The sequence below is a fragment of the Theropithecus gelada genome, chromosome 5 (genome assembly GCF_003255815.1).
Source record: "Theropithecus gelada isolate Dixy chromosome 5, Tgel_1.0, whole genome shotgun sequence".
NCBI classification, from domain to species: Eukaryota; Metazoa; Chordata; class Mammalia; order Primates; family Cercopithecidae; genus Theropithecus; species Theropithecus gelada.
In genome coordinates this window covers 140,257,089-140,282,569 of record NC_037672.1, presented here as the reverse complement: position 1 = coordinate 140,282,569, position 25,481 = coordinate 140,257,089, and the positions used below count along the sequence as shown (strand labels likewise).

The following is a 25,481-nucleotide window of genomic DNA, read 5'->3' as shown; positions in this document are numbered from 1 at the left end:
GCCCAGGCAGGTCTCAAACTCCTAAGTTGAAGGCATCTGCCTGCTTCCACATCCCAAAGTGGTGGGATTACAGGTGTGAGCCACCACACCCAGCCTCGCCAATTTTAGTTAGTAGGAAATCTTAGGACCTGAGAGGAGGAGAAGGAGGAAGGGAGATTGAGAAGAACAATGAAAAGATGAGGAGGAGTTGAAGGAAAGAAGAGGATAAAATGGAGAAGGGTATTAGGAGGAAGAATGGGAGAGGAAGGGGACAGAATAAAGTGAAGGAGAAGGAGGAGAAATAAATGTCATTAAAGTCACTTTTATTTGTGTGTCTAGATCACAAAACTGTTTTTTGTTCAATAGATAATAGGATAAAATTATTTCTCTTTTTAATGTAAAGTTTTTATGACAACTTTTACTTTTACATTGTCTGATTAGTTGGCAACTTACTCCCAGAAGTAATCTATCGGTGGTATTATTATTTGTACTGCTACCTATTTTATTAAAATTTAAATTTTCTTTGACTGTCCTGGCATTAATTTGCTAATCACATAAAAATATCTATGTATCAATATTTTCTGCTAGAAAGTTTAGAAAAGGTATGGTTCAAATGTATTGACATATTGATAAAAAGAAAAATTATTAAAAGATTACATTTATAGTTTTTTTATTTTTTCATAGAAGAAATTATTTCATTCCACTTGAGGAAAGTAAAGGATACATTCATTCTTTGCATGGAAAAAGTGATTTTTCCCATGGGACTCCAGGCCCTGCCTGGCGAAGTTCTGGTGGCAGATATTAGAGGAAGCTGTGGCCCTTAATGGCCCATAGATCACAGATATTTGGCTGGAAAAGCACTTACATGATTAACACATTTCCTGTAGCAAAAGTTCAGAAGTTCTTTTTATCCTGAAGATCATTCTGGTGTCTAAGAAAACATTTATCATTGAAGATAATTTGAATTTGCTAATTGAGCCCTAGGCCAATTGTTTTTTTTCACACAACTGAGATGAGAGAAATTGGAAGCCAATCTCAAGTACTCCTTGGCCACACTCCCATCCTCGTACATGGTGAGATCTTTTAAAATTCTCTCCAGGCCTGATGTGTCAAAGGCCATAACTATCCCTAAGCCCAGCATTTGTGCAGTGGTTTTTCCTCCTGTCCATATCCCTAGGAGGCTGGGCCACCAGCCACCTCCACCCCTCCCCGTCCCTCTGTGCTACAGGCCGCTGACTCCAAGGCAGCAGCAGGCTCTCACCTCCAGCCCATCCACAGCACTGCTGTTGCCTTGGCAGGGAGGAGGACCAGGTAAACTGCAGGCTTCTTCCCTCAGGTATCAGGCCCCATGTTTTGATGGCCTTTCGATGGCAAGGGTCACCTCTAGCCCCTCCATGAAGCATTTGGTCCTTAACATTACGAGCTACAGTGTATATAGAGTGTTATTTTAGGGACACACTCTCGTGCTGTGACACTACAGTTCCTAAGAACTGAGTTAAGGAAGCAGCAGGGAACACCCTGTGCCAAATAGTACAGGAGCTGCTACTCTCAGCAGCGCTGGCCTGGCGACTGAGCAGCTTCAGATAGATATCCATGCTGGCGCCTCAGCAACAGGCACCCATCCTCCTCTGCAGATGCTGGCCAGCAAGCGCTCCTTCCAAGGAGGCCACCTGGGAGAATCTAGGGAGCCTCTGCGGAACTGGGCAACGGCTCTGTGTGCGTATGCTTGGCTTGAGACGTGCCTGCGTGTCAGACTAAACAGCTCTAAAAGGACAGGGGCAGAACTGCCCTTTATTCAACAGTGCACAGTTTGGACTTGGGGCTTTTTCAATTCTAGAAGTGGGATTGCCTCAAAAAAACTAACTGATGAGGCAAATATGAAGTAGGGCTTGTTGCAATTGTAATTTGTCATTCTCTAAAACAGGGATCACATGCCAAGACTATTCCACAGCACCTTTGCCAGGGAGACAGAGAACAACCCTTCTCAGAGCCAGTCCCTGCTCCCCAGCGAGTAGGGAAACTGCAACAACCAGGCGACCCACACCAATAACAGGGGCTCCCACACTACAGGTCCCTTGGTCGAGGCCATTCCTTTCTCTCCAAGCATATCCACCTTGGGGACCCACACAGTGCTGCTGTGAAGACATGGCCAGTCCGCTAAATGTCTACAAGAAATAACCATCTGTCACATGTAAATGCCTTGCTGCTGATCCTCTCTGGATAGAAGAGGCTAAGGGTGCTGGTGTTTTTGATCCTGGAGGCTTGGGTTGGGTGAGGCCATTCCTCAGGGTCACTGCAATTGAGAACACTGTGGTGACTTCTGAAATGTGTCCATCCTTTCCATGACATAAAATGCAGCACCTCTAGGATGTGGCCAGTGACAGCTGATGCACTTCAAGAGCCAATTGCAAAAGCTGGGCTGGTTCTTTAAAAACAAAGCTTAGTTCCCTGGCTGGGTGGTCTGACTGAACTGGCTGTCTGAAGAGGTTGTGGTTGTCTCTGGAATCACTCACCTGGGGATTTGCCCTGGCATTGTACTCATTGCCACGGAACCACTGGGGACAGGAGCTGTGTTCATGCTATTAGGTGTCTTGCCAGTAGCCTGTATTTTAAAATAGACCAAATGAAAGATGGGTAAAACAATCCCAGCTGGAAGCATGATAAAAAAGACATTCCATCACTGAATTCCACAGTCTGCACCATTTGTTGGCATCTTTGGAGGAGCTGGGAGCAATTGCTGATAGGAGAGTCTCTATGCAGTAACTTTCCCATAAAAAGATTTGTGACTGCAATGCACGCTCAATATTCTGGTCAATCTCCTTAAAGAAATCCATCAGTTGACTGGCCTGGGCATCAGTGTCTGTGGCTGCTGTCTGGATTTGGCAGTTCTATGGTCACTTCGGTCTCTGCAAATGGGCTCAGAAGGGGTTTTAGTTATTTGTGGGTCTCTGTTAGGATCCCGTTGTTTTTCACTGGAATTGTAATGGCGTGTAAGTCTGAAAGGTCAACAACTCTCATGAAGTTGTTGACCTTGATATCTGCGACTTTGCAGCTGTACTGCAAAGCCAGCTTGTTGAGGCTGTCCTTCTGGGCCAGCCCCTGTTGCAGTGGCACTAGCACCTGCTCCTGGCTGGTGGGGCTGGTAGATACTGCTCTTCCGGGCTCCTTGTCCAGGGCCGCAGAACTACAGGGTGTGAGGGTGAGTCTTCCTCAGAGGAGGCCCCATTGGCATTCTTTTTTTGTTTTGTTTTTTGAGATGGAGTCTCGCTCTGTTGCCCAGGTTGGAATGCAGTAGCATGATGTCGGCTCACTGCAACCTCTGCCTTCTGAGTTCAAGCGATTCTCCTGCCTTAGCCTCCCCAGTAGCTGAGACTACAGGCATGTGCCACCACACTTGGCTAATTTTTGTATTTTTAATAGAGACAGGGTTTCACCATATTGGTCAGGCTGGCCCCTTCTGTGAAAGGAGGGGATTCCTAAATGGAAGCTCACACAAAAACGCATGTGGAGCAGTCAACCCCAAGGCTTGTAAGGGTGGGGCCCCAACATTCCACAAAGGCAGGACCTCAGCCACGGGGGGCCAGCCCTGGACAGTCAGGGTCACCACCCATCCAGCTGCAGAAGGGTCACCCAGGAGCCCGGGGAATGGTGGCCTGGCCCCAAACCAAGGAGTGAGGCAGGCTGGGAGACTGAGACCACACAGACCCCCAGCCAGGACTGTGGACCTCTCCTCCAGGCCCAGTACCTCAGCCAAATTTAAATTTATATTGTTGGAACTGTTAGTGACAGAATATACAGGTCTTATATAGGTTGGTGCAAAAGTAATTGCGGTTTTTGCCATTACTTTTAATAGAACTCCTTGAGATGCCATGGTTTGTGATTCATTGGTCGCATTGATTATTTCTCTTGTTTTCTCAATTCCCCATGCCACACAAGAACTATTTTATATGTGTTTGTATCTTAATATTAACTGTACCATTTACCATTGCTACTTTATGTGTTTAGGTTTGTTGATTAAATGTTCAAAAAATTTCTGTATGCTGCCCAACTTGATCTTGCAAGTGATTACTGGTAGGTAGTGAAAGTCTGACTGTATAACTTTTCAGTCCTTTTCACATTTGTAAGAGAAGTTTACACAATTATTTCTCATTAATATAAAGTTAGAAATATTAAGAATTCTCATATTTGAAGATAACATAAATAAAGTACAATTTGAAGAACTAAACTTGTAAGTTCACTTGGGTACTACTATTAGTGACCTTCACTATCACACCATTTGATGTGGAAGTTAAATTGCTACCTTAGAGTCAAAAAATTTCCTTGATTAGAATGCATCTGCTGGAATACAACTCAGTGTCTTTGGGCCAACAGCACATTGTAGAATGAATAAAGTAAAGGCAAATGTAAATTAAGGGTAACAATATCAGCCATATGAGCACAAAATGTTATGATGAAACTCAAGTAAGAAAATAGGCCGGGCGTGGTGGCTCATGCCTATAATCCGAGCACTTTGGGAGGCCGAGGCGGGAGGAGCACTGTCTCTACAAAAACTACAAAAATTAGCTGGCTGTGGAGGTGTGTACCTGAAATTCCAGCTGCTCTGGAGGCTGAGGCATGAGAATGACTTGAACCCAGGAGGTGGAGAGGTTGCAGTGAGCCGAGATCTCGCCACTGCACTCCAGCCTGGGTGATGGAGTGAGACTCTGTCCCCCCCCCCCCAAAAAAAAAAAGTGTGTGAAAGTATTTTGCAAATACAACGCATGTAAGTCTTGATAAACAGGGGTGATGGAAGATATTTCTGATGGCCTATAGGCAACTCAGAGGCATTTTCTTTCTTCTAGAATCTTTCCTGTTTAGTGGAAATTGGATGCCTGGAAACAAAATTTTCAGAATCCTGGCCAGCAGAATTCTGGGTTAGATTCTATCATTGAGAAGCGTCTGTATGTTATTTGAAAGACTAAAGACTGCTTCAGCAGCAGTGGATAGATTCATGAGGAGCAATCTGAGACAGGCCTTTTTGTAGAGGTCTCTGGGCATTTACTTGAATATCACCTACCATGGGGCAAGAGCACCTATGTTCATTGCCAGCTATATCTTGCAATGCTTGTAACCTTTGAAGTTTCTGAAAGCCACTGGTGACCCCGAGAGTTAGTGCTGGCTTTTTCTGACCTTCATTCCACCAGTCCTTCCACTGATTTTGTAATCATCGAAATTACTGGATGTAACATCCTGTTGCTTGAAACAGGTAAAATGAATTTTGCTTTTCTGAATGAATCCTGGCTGATTTGGGAAATAAGTTTTACAATCAAATACATGACTATTTATTTTCTTTTTATTGATGTATTTATTTATAATATATTTAAGGCATACAAGTGCAGATTTCTTACATGCATATATTGCATAATGGTGAAGTCTGGGCTTTTAGTGTACCCATCAACCAAATAGTGAACATCGTACCCAATAGGTAATTTTTAAGCCCTCACCTCCTTCCCATCCTTCCACATTTTGTAGTCTCCAGTGTCTGTAATTCCACTTTGTATGTCCATGTGTACCCATTGTTTAGCTCCTACTTGTAAGTAAGAACATGCAGTGTAGCTTATTTCCCTTAAGACAATGGCCTTCAGTTCGATCTGTGTTGCTGCAAAAGACATAATTTCATTCTTTTTATGGTTGAGTAGTATTTCATAGTGTGTGTGTGTATAAATAAAACATTTTCTTTATCTAAAATATAAAAACATTTTCTTTATTCAGTCCCCTTTTAATGGATACTTTGGTTGATTCCATATCTTTGATATTGTGAATAGTGCTTCGATAAACATATGGGTGCAGGTATCTTTTTTTTTTTTTTTTTTTTTTTTTTTTTTTTGGTGACAGAGTTTCACTCTTGTTGCCCAGGCTGGAGTGCAGTGGTGCAATTTTGGCTCACCACAACCTCCGCCTCCCAGGTTCAAGTGATTCTCCTGCCTCAGCCTCCCTAGTAGCTGGGATTACAGGCATGCGCCACCATGCCTGGCTAATTTTGTATTTTTAGTAGAGATGGGGTTTCTCCATGTTGGTCAGGCTGGTCTTGAACTCCTGACCTCAGGTTATCTGCCTGCCTTGGCCTCCCAGAATGTTGGGATTATAGACATGAGTCACCATGCCCCGTCTCAGGTATCTTTTTGATATAATGACTTCTTTTCCTTTGGGCATATACCCAATAGTGGAAATGCTGGATTGAATGGTAGTTCTCATTTTAGCTCTTTGAGAACTCTCCATACTGTTTCCATAAATGTTGTACTAATTTACATCCCACTGACAGTGTATAAGCATTTCCTTTTCTCCACATCCTCACCAATACCTGGTTTATTTTTGACTTTTTAATAATGGCCATTCTGATTGGTGTAAGATAATATCTTATTGTGGTTTTAATTTGCATTTCCCTGATGATTAGTGATGCTGATTTTTTCATATGCTTGTTCACCATTTGTATATCTTCTTTGAAAAATGTTCATTTCCTTTGCCCATTTTTTAAATGGGGTTATTTGTTTTATTTTCTTATTGATTTGTGTGAGTTGCCTGTAGATCCTGGATATTAGCCCTTTGTCAGATACATAGTTTGCAAATATTTTTTCTCATTCTGTAGGTTTTCTGTTTACTCTATTGATTGTTTCTTTTGCTGTGCAGAAGCCTTTTAGTTTAAGTCCCATTTGTCTATTTTTGTTTTTGTTGCATTTGCTTTTGAGGACTTAGTCATAACAACTTTGCATGGCCATTGTTCAGAAGAGTTTTTCCTAGGTTTTCTTTGAGGGATTTTTATAGTTTCAGGTATTATGTTTAAGTCTTTAATTTTACCCTAAGTTAATTTTTGTGTGTGGTGAAAGGTGTAGGTCCAGTTTCATTTTTCTGCATATGATTACCCAATTTTGCCAACACCATTTATTGAATAGAGTGTCCTTCCCTATGCATATTTTTGTGGACTTTGTAGAAGATCAGTTGATCATATGAATGTGGCTTTATTTCTGGGTCCTTTATTCTGTTCCATTGAGATCTGATTGTTTATTTTATTTTATTTTTACCAGCATGGCTATAGTAACCATACTGTTTTGGTTACCATAGCCTTGCCGTATAATTTGAAGTCAGGTAGCGTGATGCCTCCAGCTGTGTTCTTTTCGCTTATGATTGCTTTGGCTATTCAGGTTCTTTTTTGGTTCCATATAAATTTTAGAATTGTTTTTTCTAATTCAGTAAGAAATGACATTGGTAATTTGATAGGGATTGCATTACATCTGTAGATTGCTTTGGGCAGTTTAGTCATTTTAACAATAATGATTCTTCTAATCCATGAGCATGGGATGTTTTTTCCATTTGTTTGTATAACCTATGATTTCTTTCATCAGGGTTTTGTAGTTCTTGTAGAGATTTTTCACCTTCCTGGTTAAATATACTCCTAGTTATTTTATTTTTTATTTGTAGCTACTGTAAGATTGCATTTTTGACTTGTTCCTCAGCTACATCATTATTGGTGTATAGAATCCTACTGATTTTTGCATGCTGATTTTTTTATCCTGAAGCTTTACTGAATTCATTTATCAATCTAAGTTTTTTGGTGGAGTCTTTAGGGTTTCCTAGATATAAGATCATACCATCAGTAAACAGGAAGAGTTTGACTTCCTCTTTTCATTTTGGGTGACTTTTATTTTTTTTCTCTTGCCTGATTACTCTGGCGAGGACTTCAAGTACTATGTTGAATAATAGTGGTGAAATTGGGCATCATTTCCTTATTTCTACTCCTTAGAGGGAATGCTTTTAACTTTTTCCTGTTAAATATGTTATCTGTGGGTTTGTTGCATGTTGCCTTTATTATGTTGAGGTATGTTCCTTCTATGCCTAGTTTGTTGAGGATTTTTATCATAAAGGGATGCTAAATTTTATTGAATGCTTTTCCTGCATCTATGAGATCATCATATGATTATTGTCCTTAACTCCGTTTATGTGATATATCACATTGATTTGCAAATGTTGAACAGTCCTTGTGTCCCTGGGATAAATTCCACCTGATCTTGGTGTATTATCCTTTTGATGTCTATCAGATTGATTTGTTAGTATTTTTTGATGATTTTTGCATCTATGTTCATCAGTGATATTGGTCTGTAGTTTTCTTTTTTTGTTGTGACCTTGTCTGGTTTTGGTATCAGGGTGATATTGGCCTTGAATAATTAATTGGGGAGAATTTCTTTCTCCTGGATTTTTTGAAATACTTTCAGAAGGATTTGGCATAAGTTCTTTTTTATAGGTTTGGTAGAATTTGGCTGTGAACTCATCTGGTCCTGGGCTTTTCTTTTGATAGGAGATTTTAAAATACTGATTCAGTCTTGCTACTCATTATTGGTCTGTTCAGGAGTTTTATTTCTTCCTGGTTCAATCTCCAGAGGTTGTATGTTCCAAAGAATGTATCCAATAAAAAGCCATTTAATCACATTCTCTTAGGCTCTGTTTCAAATTATAATGCCCACAAACACCTATCTATCTTCTATCTTCCAACATCACCATATCAGCATAAGGCAGGCAAAATGAAGTTGACCCACAGTCAGGCTTTATTAATATGATCTAGTTACTGTTTCTTCCTTTCCAAAGGTAACTGTCTTCCCCTTTGTACCTGGGGTGATTGACAGTGAAGACATCAAATTATAACATTTTCTTTTATATTTGGGAAATTGGGAGAGTATTTGGGATATTTTACATTTGTCTACTTGAGAATAGACAAAGTGGCTAGCACTCAAAAATTCTCATGATGTTGTGAAAGTCATCAATTTAAATTTTCTCCTGTTAATTTTAACATGTTTATTATATCTAGGACTATTTCTATTGATTTCTTTTTTCTCCTGGTTATGAGCCAAATTACATCTAGTAATTTTTTACTGTATGCTACACGTTATAAAAATCATGTTGAGAGTCTAAGTTATGTTGTTTTTCTTTACAAAGAGTCAATTTTTATTTTGGCAGAAAGTTGATTTATAGATTTGGTGATTCTTTTGAGTGATTGTTTTCAGCTTTGTTTGTGTGAGTCTACAGAGGCCCTGCATTATGACTAAGATATGCCCTATTCCTAAGTTATGGCTTTTCTGATGTCACATAAAAAATAGGTTTAAAAGATATCGATGCTTAGAAAGCTGTATGAAGTCTATGAGTGGTCAGAATCTCAGCATTGTATGTTCTCTGGAATCTTTATTCAGCTTAAAGACTTCCAGTAGTTGATCCCCATCAAGCCTTGCAGAATTCCACCCTGTGCATACACAACTAAGGATCTGACCAAAGACTCAAGATAATTTCTAATATATTTATGTATTTCCTTCTTTGCATAATCTCTTCCTCTCTGGCACCCTGTTTAGCCAATTCTTACTGTTTCAGCAATCCTTAACACTAATGTTAATATTATACATTCAGCAAGACTGATTCAGGTTATACCTCTATCTGAGGCAGTTTGAAAGTGTGCATAGAACAAAAACAGGAGTAAAAGTAGAACTTGTGTTATGTGTTTTTCTTCTCCCAAAGATCACTGTCCCATGCTTTCTTTTGTCTAATGCTTGAAAACATCCACCTCATATATTTGCTCTGCTTTGTTGCTATTTACTGCAGGAGGGTAAACCTGATACCTATTAACCTATTATGGCTGAATTTCCAGATAACTTCTAGAAGTAAATCATAACTTTACCTTGTGCCATTCTCATGTGTAAATGTGATACAAGGAAGTTCTGTATCTTGTTAATAGCATGGAGATGAATCTAAAATCTGAAAGAGATCAAGACCAAAATAAATTGAGCCCAAAATACTAGATCAAGCCAACCTTGATGAACACCCTGTTTCTGAATTTCTAGTTATAGGGCAATATAAATGTTTCCATTGTTAAATTCAATTTGAATTACATTTTCTGTTACTTGTAGGCAAATAATTTTAATTCATATAAGCCCACACATACATTTTTCAAATTATAAGTTAAATCATATTCTAATGAACTGTGAAAAATATTCAGATTTTTTTTATACTGAGTTTTTAATGTGTCAAACATTATATGAAATAAATGCTCCATTGGTTGGGGCTGAATACAATAGAGACTTTTCATAAAGTCACATTTGTGCTAATTAAATCCTCAATGCTCAACATTACACAAATATTTACATAACACTCTGCTAAACAATGACAAAAAAACAAAAGCATGAGTTTATGTCTGTGAGCACTTACACATATATATATATGTCTAGAGAAAGTTCTATAAAGACTAAAAGAAAATGCCAAAAGAAGTTGCTATGGGTGGTAGGATTACAGGCTCTTTTTACTTTTTTAAAGTAAAAGTAAAATTTACCTTTAAAATTTATTAGTAAAAGTCAAATTTACTAATAATTTACTATACCGTTTGAATTTTTAAAAAAATCTTGTGCTTATAATATGATACTATGTTTCCAGCACTGTGATAAATGACACATATTAATTTTCTCTTTAATTTTCACAACAAAAGATAGGATTATATTATTCTCAATTTACTGATGAAGAAATTGAAGCTTTTATTTTAAGTAAATTGTTCAAGATGAAACAATGGAGGAGGTATTACATTTGTAATTAAACATAGCAAGAAAGTTAATTCTTAAAAAATATAATGAGGCTGGGCACGGTGGCTCATGCCTGTAATCCCCAGCACTTTGGGAGGCCAAGGTGGGCAGATCACAAGGTCAGGAGACCAAGACCATCCTGGCTAACACGGTGAAACGCTGTCTCTACTAAAAAATACAAAAAATTGGCCGGGCGTGGTGGTGTGTGCCTGTAGCCTCAGCTACTTGGGAGGCTGGGGCAGGAGAATGGCGTGAACCTGGGAGGCGGAGCTTGCAGTGAGCCGAGATCATGCCATTGAACTCCAGCCTGGGCGACAGAGTGAGACTCTGTCTCAAAAATAAATAAATAAAATAATAATAATAATAATACAGGGATACATTTAATGAATGGAAAGATGCTTCTGATATGTTAAGTGACAAAAAGCCAGTTGAAATGCAACTGTCTCAGAAGACCCTCATACCATCCTGGTTATAGACTGGCGAGGTTTTTAACATAGAACATGTGACAATCTTTCTTCTCCTGGAGGAAAAATGGGACCAATGAATTAACATTAGCTTTCCTAATACGCTCAGTACCATAACGGTTTAAGAGGAGATAGAGGGTCTAAAAGATCTGTATCACATACAGCCCTATCTTCTAGAGTTTTGGTTTATAGTTCTTTTAATGATTTTATTAGGGAACAAAAAAATTGTTCTTCAGTGCTTCAATGAAGCCAAGAAAAAGAAGGTACAATTAGATGGGAATATTATTCTGCTTTGAAGAAATTTACAGATTGTACCCACAAAGTTTGACTATAAAGCCCCCCTTTTTGTCCTAATATTTTTCCTGGAAAAGGTCTAGATGACTTGCATGTTTGAAAGAGAGTCTCACTAGCAGATGGTTGAGAAGCAGTTTAGGTAATATCTGACCCAAACATCTGACCCGTCCTTAGGTCATGACCCAAGTCATGACCTTGGGTACAAAATAGACAAACAAATCTGACTGAGCTCTCTCAGTATTCTGAAACCTCTGTTTCATTGTTTTGAAAATAAATCGTCAAAGAAGATAACCTTGGTTTTGGCAAGAATCACATGTTGCTTCTGCTAATCTGTGTTTATACTTTGTTCTCTAATGAATGCATATTATTTATGTAATAAGGCAATGTATTATTTAAGAGTTTTAGGATTGTAGTGAGTCTTAGCTATTATCTAGTTCAAATTCATTTTCCTCCTTTACAGTAGAGTAGCCTGAGGTCTATTGAGAGCAAATATCTGTCTCACATGGAATTAGTAGTGCTACTGCTTAGTAGTGCTTTGCTAAAGATTTTGACTGATACACTCTCTAAAATTTATTTATTTGTTACATAATACATTTTTTTGCACCCTTATCTGAGAGCTTCTTCAGATTTTTTTTAAATAAAGGAGAAATCTGAACAATTGTCATGTGAGTTTGAAATCTGTAGGCTCTATTAAAGCATTTTCTTTTTTTTTTTTTTCCTAATTGTATGGAGATTTCAGTGTCAGATATTTAGCGTGAATATTTTGTACCATTTTCTTCTTGCCGTTTAAAAACATTTCTGCTCTAATCTCTAGCCCATCTAAAGACATATTTTGCATCTTTTTCATTCTTAGAGGTTGCACTGAAGTGATATTTTTGTTTTCTTTCGTGAATGAGATCTTCCAATATAAGGACTGTTTCTTTTGAATGGGGATTTATCTCAGTGGTTTACAAACTCTTAAAAACTTTGCAGATTCTGGCTTTTGAAGGTCAAGTACTCTTTGTACAAATAGCATTTCACTGAATGAGATCTTTGTTAACTTTATTTAGTATTTTTTCACCTTTAACTTCTCTTGGCAGCTTTATTATGATACATGACAGTTATTTTCTTAGAGGGACCTAAATCACAGCATTCACATACAGTTTTTTTTTTTTTCTTCATGAAGATTTTCTAAATTTAAAAAGTTTTTGTTTCACTGTCCACTTTTGCATCTTTTATATATGTACTATTCAGGATTTTGTTTGATTGCAAGAGACAAAAATCCTGGTCAAGAGTTGCTTAAAGTATGGGGGTTTCTTTTTGTTACACAGAAGAAATACAATGTGTATAAGTTAAGTTACTCAAGCATGTCATCAAATACTATGGCTTTTCCTGTATTTCCACTTGAGCAACATTTATTGGTTGCTTTTTCCTCATGGTTACAGAATAATTGCTGAATAAATTCTATCTAAAACTGAGTGAAGTTTTTCGATTTTGGGTTTGTTTCTCCTTTAAGGAAAGAATGAACATTCAGTAAAGTGAGGGATAGATTTCAGAGGAGGTGTCTTGAAAAGGTGTTTGAGAGGGTGTAGAGATTGGTGAGAACTGTCTTCTTTTTTCCATCCACCTTTTAACTTTTTCTTTCAATCCAAGCCTGACCTTTGGTACCCAGCTCCCTATCAGAAACAGGAAGCTAATCTCTGGAATATTGGTGTCTACTGAAAAGTTGGAAACGCAAGGTTGGATCTTAATCAATCATTAAATAGGGACCTTTTGGGTCCAGACTAGGTAATCATGAATGATAAATGTGTCTCACAAAATCCTGTAATATTGATGTTATCTAGAGCCCCATACCATTTGAAGATCTGGTTCAACATGTCCTGAACCACCAGTTTACAGCTTGTGAGAATCTTCTCCTGATTTCTGTGAATTCCTGTGAATTCTTAATCTTACTTCTTGTTTCCTCTTTGCCTTTTTGCACTTGAGTTTATACTTCTGCACTTTTTCTTTTAAACCTCAAATTTAAAGATGAAGCCAAATCTCCACGGTTTTTCAGAAAACTCCAATTCAATGTTTTATGAGCTCAATGTTGATATAGCTTGGATATTTGTCCCCACCAAATCTTATGTTGAAATTTATCCTCAGTGTTGGAGGTGGGGTCTGGTGGGATGTGTTTGGGTCATGGAGGTGGATCCCTCGTGAGTGGGCTGGTGCCGTCCCAGTGGTAATAAGTGAGTTCTTGCTCTATTAGCTGACATGAGAGCTGATTCTTTAAAAGACCATGACACCCCTCCCCTCTTTCTTGTTCCTGCTATCGTCATGTGACATGTTGACTCCTACTCCCCTTCCATCGTAATTTGAAGCTTCCTGAGATCCTCACAAGAAGCAAATGCTGGTGTCATGCTTCTTGTATAGCCCTGGTGAACTATGAGCCAAATAAACCTCTTTTCCTTATAAGTTATGAAATATCAGCCTCAGATATTTCTTTATAGCAACACAAAAACAGACTGACTATTTACTATAGGTCTTAGGGACTTTAATATCTATGATTTAGCCTTATATCATTTTCTGGCCTCATGCCTGATACTGCACGGTCCTCTACAAGTCCTCAATCAAACTGGGAGAGTAATTCAGGCTCCTACCTCAGCTGCTTTTGTGGGGAACAGTCTCACCAGGCAAGCCCTTTTCCCAGATTTCCACAATTTTTTGAAAATAAATCATTCTGTAAATTGATAAATCTATTAGCTAGAGATATTTTTGTTGATTTTGATAGAAGCCAAACTCAAAGTAATTAGGGAAAAATGGGACTTTATTAACTCATAACACTGAAATATCTAGATACAACATTGCCTTAGTCAGAGTTTGAGACAAATCAGAAAAAAAAATATATTCTTGATACGGCCATGAGAGTTCCTTTTCCTAGTATTGCTTCACTCGCAGATAGGCTATATTTTTGTTTGTTTTTTGTTTGTTTCATATGGTTTTATTTTAAAATTATATTTCTTGAAATTGTTTACATTTGTTGGATTTTATGATAGTTGGGAATCTTACAAGTTTTCTACCACAGATCATTTAGCCCCAGGACCTGCTATTGACCAACTGTGTGGTCTGGATCAAGTCACTTAACCATATCTGTTAAATGGGAATAATATTACTGGTCTCAGAGGATTTTTAAAAGATTAAATGAGTTGATTCATGTCCTAGTTTTCTTAAAGTTTTTAATTTTAATTTTTTAATGGATATACAGTAGGTATATATGTATTTATGGGGTACATGAGATATTTTGATATAGGCAAACAATGTGTAATAATCACATCAAGGTAGATATGGTATCCATCACCTCAAGCATTTATCATTTCTTCATGTTATAAATATCCCAATTATACTCTGTTATTTTAAAATGTAGAATAGATTACTGTTGACTGTGGTGACCCTGTTGTGCTCTTAAATATTAGACCTTATTCATTCTATCTAACTATATTGTTTGTGCCCATTAACCATCCCCACTTCCTTCCCATCTATCTATCCTTCCCAATCTCTGGTAGCTATCATTCTACTGTCTATCTCCATGAGTTCAACTGTTTTAATTTTTAGCTCTCATGTATAAATGAGAACATGCAAAGTTTGTCTTTCTGTACCTGGCTTATTTCACTTAATATGAAGACTTTCAGTTCCATGCCTGTTGTTGCAAATAACAAGATCTCATTTTTTAAAATGACTGAATAGTACTCTATTATGTATATGTACCACAAATTTCTTTAACCATTTGTTTGTTGATGGATACTTAGGTTGCTTCCAAATCTTGGCTATTGTGAATAGTGCTGCAATAGACATGGGGATGCAGATATCTTTGTTATACTTATTTCCTTTCTTTTGGGTATATACCTAGCAGCGGGATTGCTAGATCATATGATAGTTCTTATTTTAGATTTTTGAGGAACCTCTATACTATTCTCCAGTGACTGTACTACTAGATTACATTCCCACCAACAGTGTGTGAGGGTTTCCTTTTCTCCATATCCTCACTAATATTTGTTATTGCCTGTCTTTTGGATCAAAGCCATTTTAACTGGAGGGAGCTGATATCTCATCGTAGTTGTGATTTGCATTTCTCAGATGCTCAATGATGTTGAGCACTTTTTGAAAATACCTGTTGCCATTTGTATGTCTTCTTTTGTGAAATCAAATTTTAAAATCAGATTATTAGATATTTTTTCCTATGGAGTTGCTTGAGCTCCTTATATATTCTGGTAATTAATCCCTTGTCAGATGGACAATTTGCAAATACGTTTTTCCATTCTGTGGGTTGCTGTTGATTGTTTCCTTTGCTTTACAGAAGCTTTTTAACTTGATGTGATCCCATTTGTCCATTTTTGCTTTGATTTCCTCTGCTTATGGGGTATAACTTAAGAAATCTTTGCTTTAACCAATGTCCTTGAGAGTTTCCCTAATGTTTCTTTTAGTAGTTTCATAGCTTAAGGTCTTAGATTTAAGTATTTAGTCTATTTTGATTTTGTTTTCGTATATGGTGAGATATAAGGGTCTAGTTTCATTCTTCTGTGTATGGCTATCCAGTTTTTCCACCACCATTTATTGCAGAGGCCACCATTTCCCTAAGGTCCTTGGCACCTTTGTTAAAAATAAGTTCACTATAACTATATGGATTTATTTCTGGTTTCTGTAGTCTGTTCCATTTGTCAGTGTGCCTGTTTTTATGCAAGTATCATGTGGTTTTGGTTACCATAATTCTGTAGCATAATTTGAAGTCAGGGAATGTGATTCCTCCAGTTTTGTTCTTTTTGCTGAGGATGGCTTTGGCTATACTGGGTCTTTCGTGGTTCCATACAAATTTTAAGATTATTTTTTCTATTCCTGTGAAGAATGCCATTAGTATTTTGATAGGAATTGCATCAAATATGCATATTGTTTTGGGTAGTATGGACATTTGAACAATATTAATTCTTCCAACCCATGAATATGAGATATGTTTCCATTTTTTTGTGTCTGCTTCAATTTCTTTCATCAGTGTTTTATAGTTTTTATTATACAGATTTTTCACTTCTTTGAATAAGTTTATTGCTAGGTATTTTTATCTTATTTTTAGCTATTGTGAATTAAATTACTTTATTCATTTCATATTCAGATGATTCACTGTTGGCACATAAAAATGCTACTGATTTTTGTGTGTTGATTTTGTATCCTTCAACTTTACTGAATTTGTTTAACAATTTTAACAGTTTTTCTTTTTTCTGGTGGAGTCTTTAGGATTTTCCAAATATGAGATCATCTCATCTGCAAACAAAGATAATTTGATGTCTTCCTTTCCAATTTGGGTACCCTTTATTTCTTTCTCTTGTCTGATAGCCCTAGCCAGGACTTCCAGTACTACGTTCAATGATAGTGGTGAAAGTGGGCATCCTTCTCTTGTTCCAAATGTTAGAGGAAAGGCTTTCAGTTTTTCTTCATTCAGTATAATATTAGCTGTAGGCATATTGTATACAGCTTTTATTATGTTGAGGTATGTTCCTTCTATACCCAGTTTTTGAGGGATTTTTAGTATGAAGGGATGTTAAATTTTATTAAATGCCCTTTCAACATTAATTGAAATGATCATGTGGTTTTTGTCCTTCATTCTGTTGATATGATGTATCACATCGATTGATTTGCATATGTTGAACTATCCTTGCCTCCCTGGAGTAAATCCCTCTTGGTCATGATCGATGATCTTCATAATGAGTTCTTGAATTCAGTTTGCTAGTATTTTGTTGAGGATTTTTACATAAATGCTCATCAGGGATATTGGCCTGTAGTTTCTTTTTCTGATGTGTCATTATCATGTTTTGGTATCAGGGTAATACTGGCCTCATAGAATGAGTTTTGAAGTATTCCCTTTTCCTCTAGTTTTTGAAATAACTTGAGTAGGAGTGGTATTAGTTCTTATTTAAATGTTTATTAAAATTCAGCAGTGAAGCTATTGAGTTCTGGGCTTTTCTTTGTTGGGAGACTTTTTATTATGACTTTGATTTCATTACTTGTTATTGGTCTATTCAGGTTTTAGACTTCCTCATGATTCAATCTTGGTAGGTGGTATGTGTCTAAGAATTTATCCATTTCTTCTAGGTTTCCCAGTCCTCCAGGGGAATGATTCCAGCTTTTGTTCATTCAGTATGACGTTGGCTGTGGGTTTGTTATAGACGGCTCAATATTCAAGTATAAGAAGGTTATGTAAGCAGAGTCATCCCAAATAAGACTACCTCAAGACATTTAATAAGCAAACTCCCAAAGATCAAGGATAAAGAAAGGATAATAAAATCTGTAGGAAAAAGAAACAAATAACATAGAAAGGAACTCTAGTATGTCTGGCAGCAGACTTCTCAGTGGAAATCTTACAAGCCAAGAGAGAGTGACATGACATATTTAAAGTGCTGAAAAAAAAAGAAGTTTTATCATAGAAAAATATATCCAGTAAAATTATTCTTCAAACATGAAGGAGATGTTGGATTTTTATCAAAGGCTTTTTCTGTATCTACTGAGATGATCATAGGGTTTTTGTTTTTAATTATTTTAATGTGGTGAGTCATATTGATTTATGTGGAATCAACCTTGCATCCCAGAGTTAAAGCCTACTTGATTGTGGTGGATTGACTTTTTGATGTTTTGTTGGATCCAGTTCCCTAGCACTTTGTTGAGGATTTTTGTGTCCATGTTGAGGAATTCAGCCATTTCCTCTAGATTTTCTAAAATGTGTGCATAGAGGTGTTCATAATAGTCTCTGGGGATCTTTTAATTTCTGTGAGATCAGTTGTGATGCCATCTTCATTATTTCTGATTGTTCTTATTTGGATCTTCTTTGTGTTTGTTAGTCTAGCTAATCAGCTATCAATGTTGCTTATTGTTTTGAAAAATCAACTCTTAATCTCATCGGTCTTTTGTATGGATTTCTGTGTCTCAATTTCATTCAGTTCATCTCTGATTTTAGCTATTTATTTTCCTCTACTAACTTTGGGGTCGAATTATTCATTTTCTTCTAATTCCTCTACTTGTGATGTTAAGTCGTCATCACATCTTGATGTGAAGGCATTTTAGTACTATACATTTTCCTCTTAGCACTGCTTTAGCTGCATCCCAAAGGTTTTGGCAGGTTGCATCTCTATTTTCATTAATTATGTATGTATATTTTTGATTCTATCTTAATTTTATTGTTCATTCAAGAGTTATTCAGAAGCAAGTTGTTTAAGTTCCATGGTTTTGTGTAGGTTTGAGAGACCTTCTTGGTACTGATTTCCATTTTTATTGCAGTATGGTCTGAGTATATGCTTGTTATGATTTTGAATTTTTTGAAAGAGACAGCTTGTGCAGAGGAACTCCCATTTTTAAAACCATTAGATCTCACAAGACCCATTCACTGTCATGAAAACATCATGGAAAAGACCTGCTCTCATGATTTAATCATCTCCCACTGGGTCCCTCCCACAACATGTGGGAATTATGGGAGCTACAAGATGAGATTTGGGTGGGGACACAGAGCCAAACCATATCAGTTCCCAAAGTCCATTGTGTCATTCTTAGGCTTTTACGTCCTCATAGCCTAGCTCCCACTTATGAGTGAGAACATACGATGCTTGATTTTCCATTCATGAGTTACTTCACTTAGAACAATAATCTCCAATTCCATCCAGGTTGCTGTGAATGCCATTAATTCTTTCCTTTTTATGGCTGAGTAGTTTTCCATTGTGTGTGTATATTTTTTTCATTTAGCTGGGACTTAATTAAACTGAAGAGCTTTTGCACGCGAAAGGAACAGTCAGCAAAGTAAACAACCCACAGAATGGGAGAAAATCTTCACAATCTATGTGTCTGACAAAGGACTAATATCCAGAATCTATAATGAGCTCAAGCAAATTGGCAAGAAGAAAACAAACAATTACACCAAAAAGTGGGTTAAGGACATAAATAGACAATTCTCAAAAGAAGATATACAAATGGCCAATACATATATGGAAAAAAGCTCAACATCACTAATGTTTCTATGTTTTGCACTCCCTTAAAGACCTTTCATAATGGTGGTCTGGTGGTAATAAATTCCCTTAGTGCTTGCTTGTTTGAGGATTTTATTTCTCCTTCACTTATGAAGTTTGGTTTCACAGGATATAACATCTTTGGCTAAAATTTCTTTCTTTCTTTCTTTCTTTCTTTCTTTCTTTCTTTCTTTCTTTTTTTTTTTTTAAGAATGCTGAAATAGGTGCCCAATCTCTTCTTGTCTGTGGAATTTGTGGAGTTTCTTCTGAGACTTCTGCTTCTAGCCTGATGGGGTTCTTTTTGTAAGTGAACTGACAGTTTTCTACTGCTGCCTTTAAGGTTTTTTCTTCTGCACTGACCTTAGTAAATCTGATGACTATGTGCCTTGGGTACGGTTGTCTTGTGTTGTAGCTTAAAGAATCTGTTCTATTTCTTGAATCTGTACGACCTCATCTTAAGCAAGTTTAGGGAAATTTTCACAGACTATATCCTCAAATATATTTTCCAAGTTGCTTATCTTCTCTTTTCCTCTCATTCAAGAATGCCAATGAGTCACATCTGTAAGCCCAGCACTTTGGGAAGCCGAGGAGGGCAGATCATGAGGTCAGGAGATCGAGACTATCCTAGCCAATGTGGTGAAACCCCATCTCTACTAAAAATACAAGGAAAATCAGCTGGGCATGGTGGCATGTGCCTGTAATCCCAGCTACTTGGGAGGCTGAGGCAGGAGAATCGCTTGACCCAAGAGTCAGAAGTTGAAGTGAGCCCAGACTGTACCACAGCACTCCAGTCTGGTGACAGAGTGAGACTCCATCTCAAAAAAAAAAAAAAAGGTCTCTTTACATAATCTCATTTCTTGGAAGTTTTGTTTATTTTTAAAATTCTTTTTTCATTACTTTTGTCTGAGTTGATTTGAAGAACTGGTCTTCAAGCTTTGAGATTCTTCTTTTCAACTTGAACTATTCTCCTGTTGACACTTCTGATTGTATTGTGAAATTCTTGAAGTGATTTTCTTTTCAATTCCAGAAGTTCACAGTTTGATTCTTTTTTAAAATGACTATTTCATCTTTCAGCTTCTAGGTTGTTTAACTAAGTTCCTTGGATTGGGTATCAACTTTCTCCTTTATCCCAATGAGCTTCTATGCCATTCCGTTTTGAAATCTATGTCTGTCATTTCATTCCTCTCAATCTTGCCAAGAATCATTTCTGGGGGACTAGTGTGTTTGATGATAAGGGGGCACACCAGCCTTTTGAGTTGCCAGGGTTCTTATGTTGGTACTCTCTCATGTGTGAGGGCTGGTCTTCCTTTAACTGTGATGTAAATTGAGTATAGTCAGTAGGCTTCAATCTGGGTGTTTCCAGAATGCTAGAACTTTGTGTAGAATCTTTATTTGTGGCTGGATCTTTGCTTTGGTGCTCACAAGTGTTGGCTGACAGATAGGCTCCTACTCAGCTGCATGGCTGTTTTGTTTTGGCTTAGTTGGCAGTAATGCTCTGTGGTGTGGGAGGAGCAAGATGACACCTTCAGCTGATTCATTCCTGGGCCTTGGAGGAGCCCTTTCCAATCATTGACTCCATCCCCAAGTTTCTTTTGTTAGGTGTTCTGGAAGATGGGACTCCCTTAGGCAGGGCCTGCAGTTGGCAGACAGACTGTACCCTTCCCAGACCAGCCATGTGGAGGGAGACACACCCTGCTTTTCTACTGGCCTGCAAACCTAGGAATCTCACCCCTCTTTGTGGTCTAAGAGTGAGAGCTCACCACTGCTTGGACACTGCCCAAGCTAGCAAGTCTCACCTAGGAGCAGTGTTAATGTGTGAAGTCACCTGACCCACCACTTGCGGGCTCTAGCATGCGTGGTCTGCTTGGTTGTAAGTGGTGGGTGTGGGTGGAGTCACCCATCTTGCCATCTGGATGTTTGCTGGGGGAATAGGAGACTGAGCCTACTGGCAGAATTCAGGTGGAAGTGGGACTACTGGGCTGGAAGCTCTAGCAGGTAACTTGCCTGGCTACACATGGTAGAGGTGGGTTGAGTTGCCTACCTTGCTGCCTGACTGTTTCCTGGGGGAACACAGGGCTGTGCCTGGCCACAAAGTTCAGACAGAAGCAGGACTGCTTTCTGGAAGCTCTAGCAGACATGACTTACCTGGTTTTGAGCACTCAGGGTGGGTGGAGTTGCCTGACCTGGCATCCAGATATTTCCCAGGGGAACAGAAGGCTGCACCTACCTACAGAATTCAGGCAGAAGCAGGGCTTCTGTGTGGAGACTGGCTTTGAGCCTTGTCTGGTGAGGGATGTGAAGCAAGCTTACTGCTCCTGGGCACAATGATTGCAGTCTCTGTTGGAGCTGTTGCATTGGTGCTGGTCTGTTCCAGGATCCAAGGCTTGTAGAGGTCCCCGTGGACTTGAGTGTTGCCTTTGCAAAAATTCCGGGTGGCTCTTTGCTGCAGTTTAGAGGCCCAGGGTTGGGGGTCAGAGGGATTCTCATGTTCCTAGACTTGCACAGGTTCCTGTGGGAAGTGTGAATTTTCCAGAGGCTCTCACTCACTCACCTTTTCCCCATGTTAAGAAGGTTCTCTTGGTTCTACACTGATCCCAGATGGGCTGCTGGCCAGCTTTGCTCCTTTCTGCTCTGTCTGTCCCCTCACTGTGTTTATGGATCCTGATGTGGTTTCTTAGACAATCAACTTGCAAGGTCAGTGTTCACTAGCCACTCTGTCCGCTCCCTGTGAGAGAGGCACACATGAACTGTTTCTAGTCTGCCATGTTGACCCTCTCCCTTGTGGAATGGACTTGATGTTTGTGAGTATTTGTTGATTTCTGGGCATTGGAGAGTTAGGTATTTATTGTGGTCTTTGCAGTCTGGGCTTGTTTGTACCCATCCTTCTTGGGGAGATTTTCCAAGGATTCAAAAGGAATTCTGTTGTGATCTATGTCCTTGATCGCTGCAGCCATATCTACATTAGGGGGCACTCCAAGGCCAGTAATGCTGTGACCCTTGCAGACTAGTAGAGGTACTGCCTTGAGGTTTTAGGTAAGAGCCCAAAGAATTCTATGAATTATTAGGCTGGTGCAAAAGTAATTGTGGTTTTTGCCATTGAAAGTAATGGCAAAATCTGCAATTATTTTTGCACCAACCTTACCTTTCTCCAAACAAACAGACTCTCTCTCTCTCTCTCTCTCTTCATGCCCTGCTACCTGCAGCTAGGGGAGGGATGACTTAGCACCCCTGTGGCCACCACCACTGGGTCTATGCTGAGTCAGACCTGAAGCCAGTACAGTACTGGGCCTTGCTGAAGGCTTATGGTGACTATTGCCTGGCTACTGCTGATATTTATTCAAGGTCCAAGGGTATTTTAGTTAGAAAGTGGTGAATCAAGCCAGGCTTGTCTCTTTCCCTTTAGGGTAATAAGTTTCCTTCTGGTCCAGGGTGGGTCTAGAAATGCTGTCCAGGAGCTAGGGCCTGGAGTTGTGAACATTAGGACTCCACTTGGTGTTACTGTGACTGAGATGGTACCCAAGTTGCAAGACTAAGTTCTTTTTACTCTTCCTTCACCTTTCCTTAAGCAGGAGTCTCTCCCTGTGACCACCACAGCTGACAATGTGCTGAGTCATGCCTGAAGTGAGTACTGCACCATAGGGACTGAAGATTGTGGACTGCAGTACACAGAGTAGAGTCAAGAAGCAACTAGCAGGGTTGGAGGTGAGCTGGAGTACAGGATGCAGAGCCGTGGTTGCTGGGCAGACAGATTCCAAGGCAAGTTCTGGCCTGAACACACATGTTTACATGAATCAGGTAGCCTCCACTCACGACCTTCTGAAAGGAAATAGGAAGACTTTTATTTCCCTAAGAGGAAATTGATCTACTAAAAGTAATAATGTTTTCCACATACAAGTCAAAGCACAACTTTTGTTTTGATTCAAAACTTTCATTGTGGTAGGGAGAGGGCGCTATTTAAAAGTTCCCTATATAAAAATATTACAGGAAATGAAAAATTACTTTATTAGATGAATTCTGACTTCTATTTTGTGGTAGAGAAAGGGAGGAATTAGGAAATACAGCAGAAGAGAGAGAAACATGTAAAAGGAAAACTGGCAGAGATGGAAGTTCTTCCGTTAAGAAGAAAGGGAGTGTAGATTAGTAGGTACAGACTATTCTTATTACACTTCAGATTTTACTTGAACTTCGGGGTTAGGCATTTCCATTTTTTCCCTTGGAATTCTTTGATTAGGATCAGTAAATATGAGACATTTAAGTTGCGATTACCCCCTTTCTGAACGCATGGTCGACATTGCTAACACATCTATTCTTCCAAGTCTGCATGTAGCCTTAAAATGTCCTTAACAGGCTGCTTAAGGCAGCCTCCACCAGTTAATCGAGTTGACACGCAAAATTAAACCTATTTGTTATCCTGGTATTAGATGTACATTCTGACAGATATATAGGATCATGTCTTGGAATATATTGGCAGTACCTAGTGCAGTATTATGACCTTGAGAACTGGATAAAGTGGATTTAGATTGGGTCCAGCCCATACACTGGGGATTCCTCTTATGAGATATACAACTGTAAAACATATCCTGAACTGACTTGGAGCAGTTAGATTATTTCATTCCTAATTATGTTAGGAAGTTAATGGGACAACCAGCATGTCTTACCTCTCCCCAGTCAACTGAATAGAACTCAACTGTGTGATTCTGGGAACTGCACAGTGGTTACTGGAATCTCCTGATTCTGAACTAAATGAATGCTAAATTTGGATTAATTTGAAATCAGTAGAAAGAGGATGTTAGAGAAATTTTGTGTTATTTTTGTAAATACATTGATTAAATTTTGTAGAAGACATTTTCATTTGGAATTGCAAAAGCAGCCACAAAAATAGTAGGCTGAATATCTGTAAGTTAAAAATTATTTAATTGGAGAACAGAAAAAAGTGAGGCCCAAAAAGAAGACATAATTACTTAAATAGTAAAAAGAATAAAACTTGAAAAATTGCTAGAGGTACATAATGATTCTATGTTTTATCATCTTTCTACCCTTACTTAAATGGTACTTTGCACCTCAAGTCATTAATACTCCATTTCCTCTAAATTATACTTATTAGATAATGTATCAAAGATATTAATTTTATTCTATTACATAAAAGTTCATTTACTTTAGGAAAATTAATATAAAAGAGCATTCCAGTATTCCATTAAAAGTATATGACAAGCAACAGATAGTATTAAAAACTTCAGTCAAATTTTCCTGGGTATCTATAAAAATATGTAAAAAATTAAAGTGCTGTTTCTTTAATTTACCAGTTTAATTTGGAAATTGTCAATTACAATTATCAAGTAGCTTTCGGGAGTATAGCCTCTGTCATGCTCAGTAGTGGAAATGCTAAAAATATAAACTAACACAAAATAAGCTAAATGTTTATACCAGTGGTCAAAGAATAGGCTTACACTAATAACGAAACTGGAAGGAGAGATCCTTTTCTTGCAGCTTCCTTTTTATGAAAGCATGGGTTTGACTGAAGTGTATGTGTGTAACTTAGAAATTAAAGATGGCTTATAATAATAGAAAATTAGACCTTATATTTTTTATATATTTTCTTTTAAATTTTAGAGACATGATCCTGCTCTGTCTCCCAGGCTGAAGTGCCATGGCATGATTATAGCTCACTGTAAACTTGAACTCCTTAACTCATGCAGTTCTCTTGCCGCAGCCTCCCTAGTAGCTGGGTGATGACACCCAGCTAATTTTTTAATATTTTTGTGGAGACAGAAGTTTCACTATTTTGCCTAGCTTGACCTCAAATGATCCTCCCACCTCAACCTCCCAAAACACTGGGATTAAGGAGTGAACCACCGTGTCTGGCCTGGTGTGCATGTTCTTGATTCCTTTTTCTGGTAGCTTGGTTTTCTGAGACTCATAGCATTGTTTGTTTAGTGTTCATAGAAAGCTTCTACAGCCAGCATCTGGAGAACTAAACCCGTTCCAATTCTGTGCCTTTAGCTCGAGCTGATCCATTCACACATTATGTGTCCAATGCACAATAATTGTCCTGAACTTTGCTTCTTTACTGCATCCTGCTACGTTCTGTGGTTACCTGACCCCTGAACTCTTGGCTTCACATCCTGTTTCTTTTGTTGTGCTTGATCTTGGACATCATGCAT

The 25,481-nt window shown here is 38.3% G+C and overlaps 1 pseudogene; it reads right to left on the bottom strand.

Moving 5' to 3' along the window:
• Nucleotides 1-2,419: 2,419 nt before the first annotated feature.
• On the bottom strand, nucleotides 2,420-25,481 carry LOC112624373 (annotated as a pseudogene).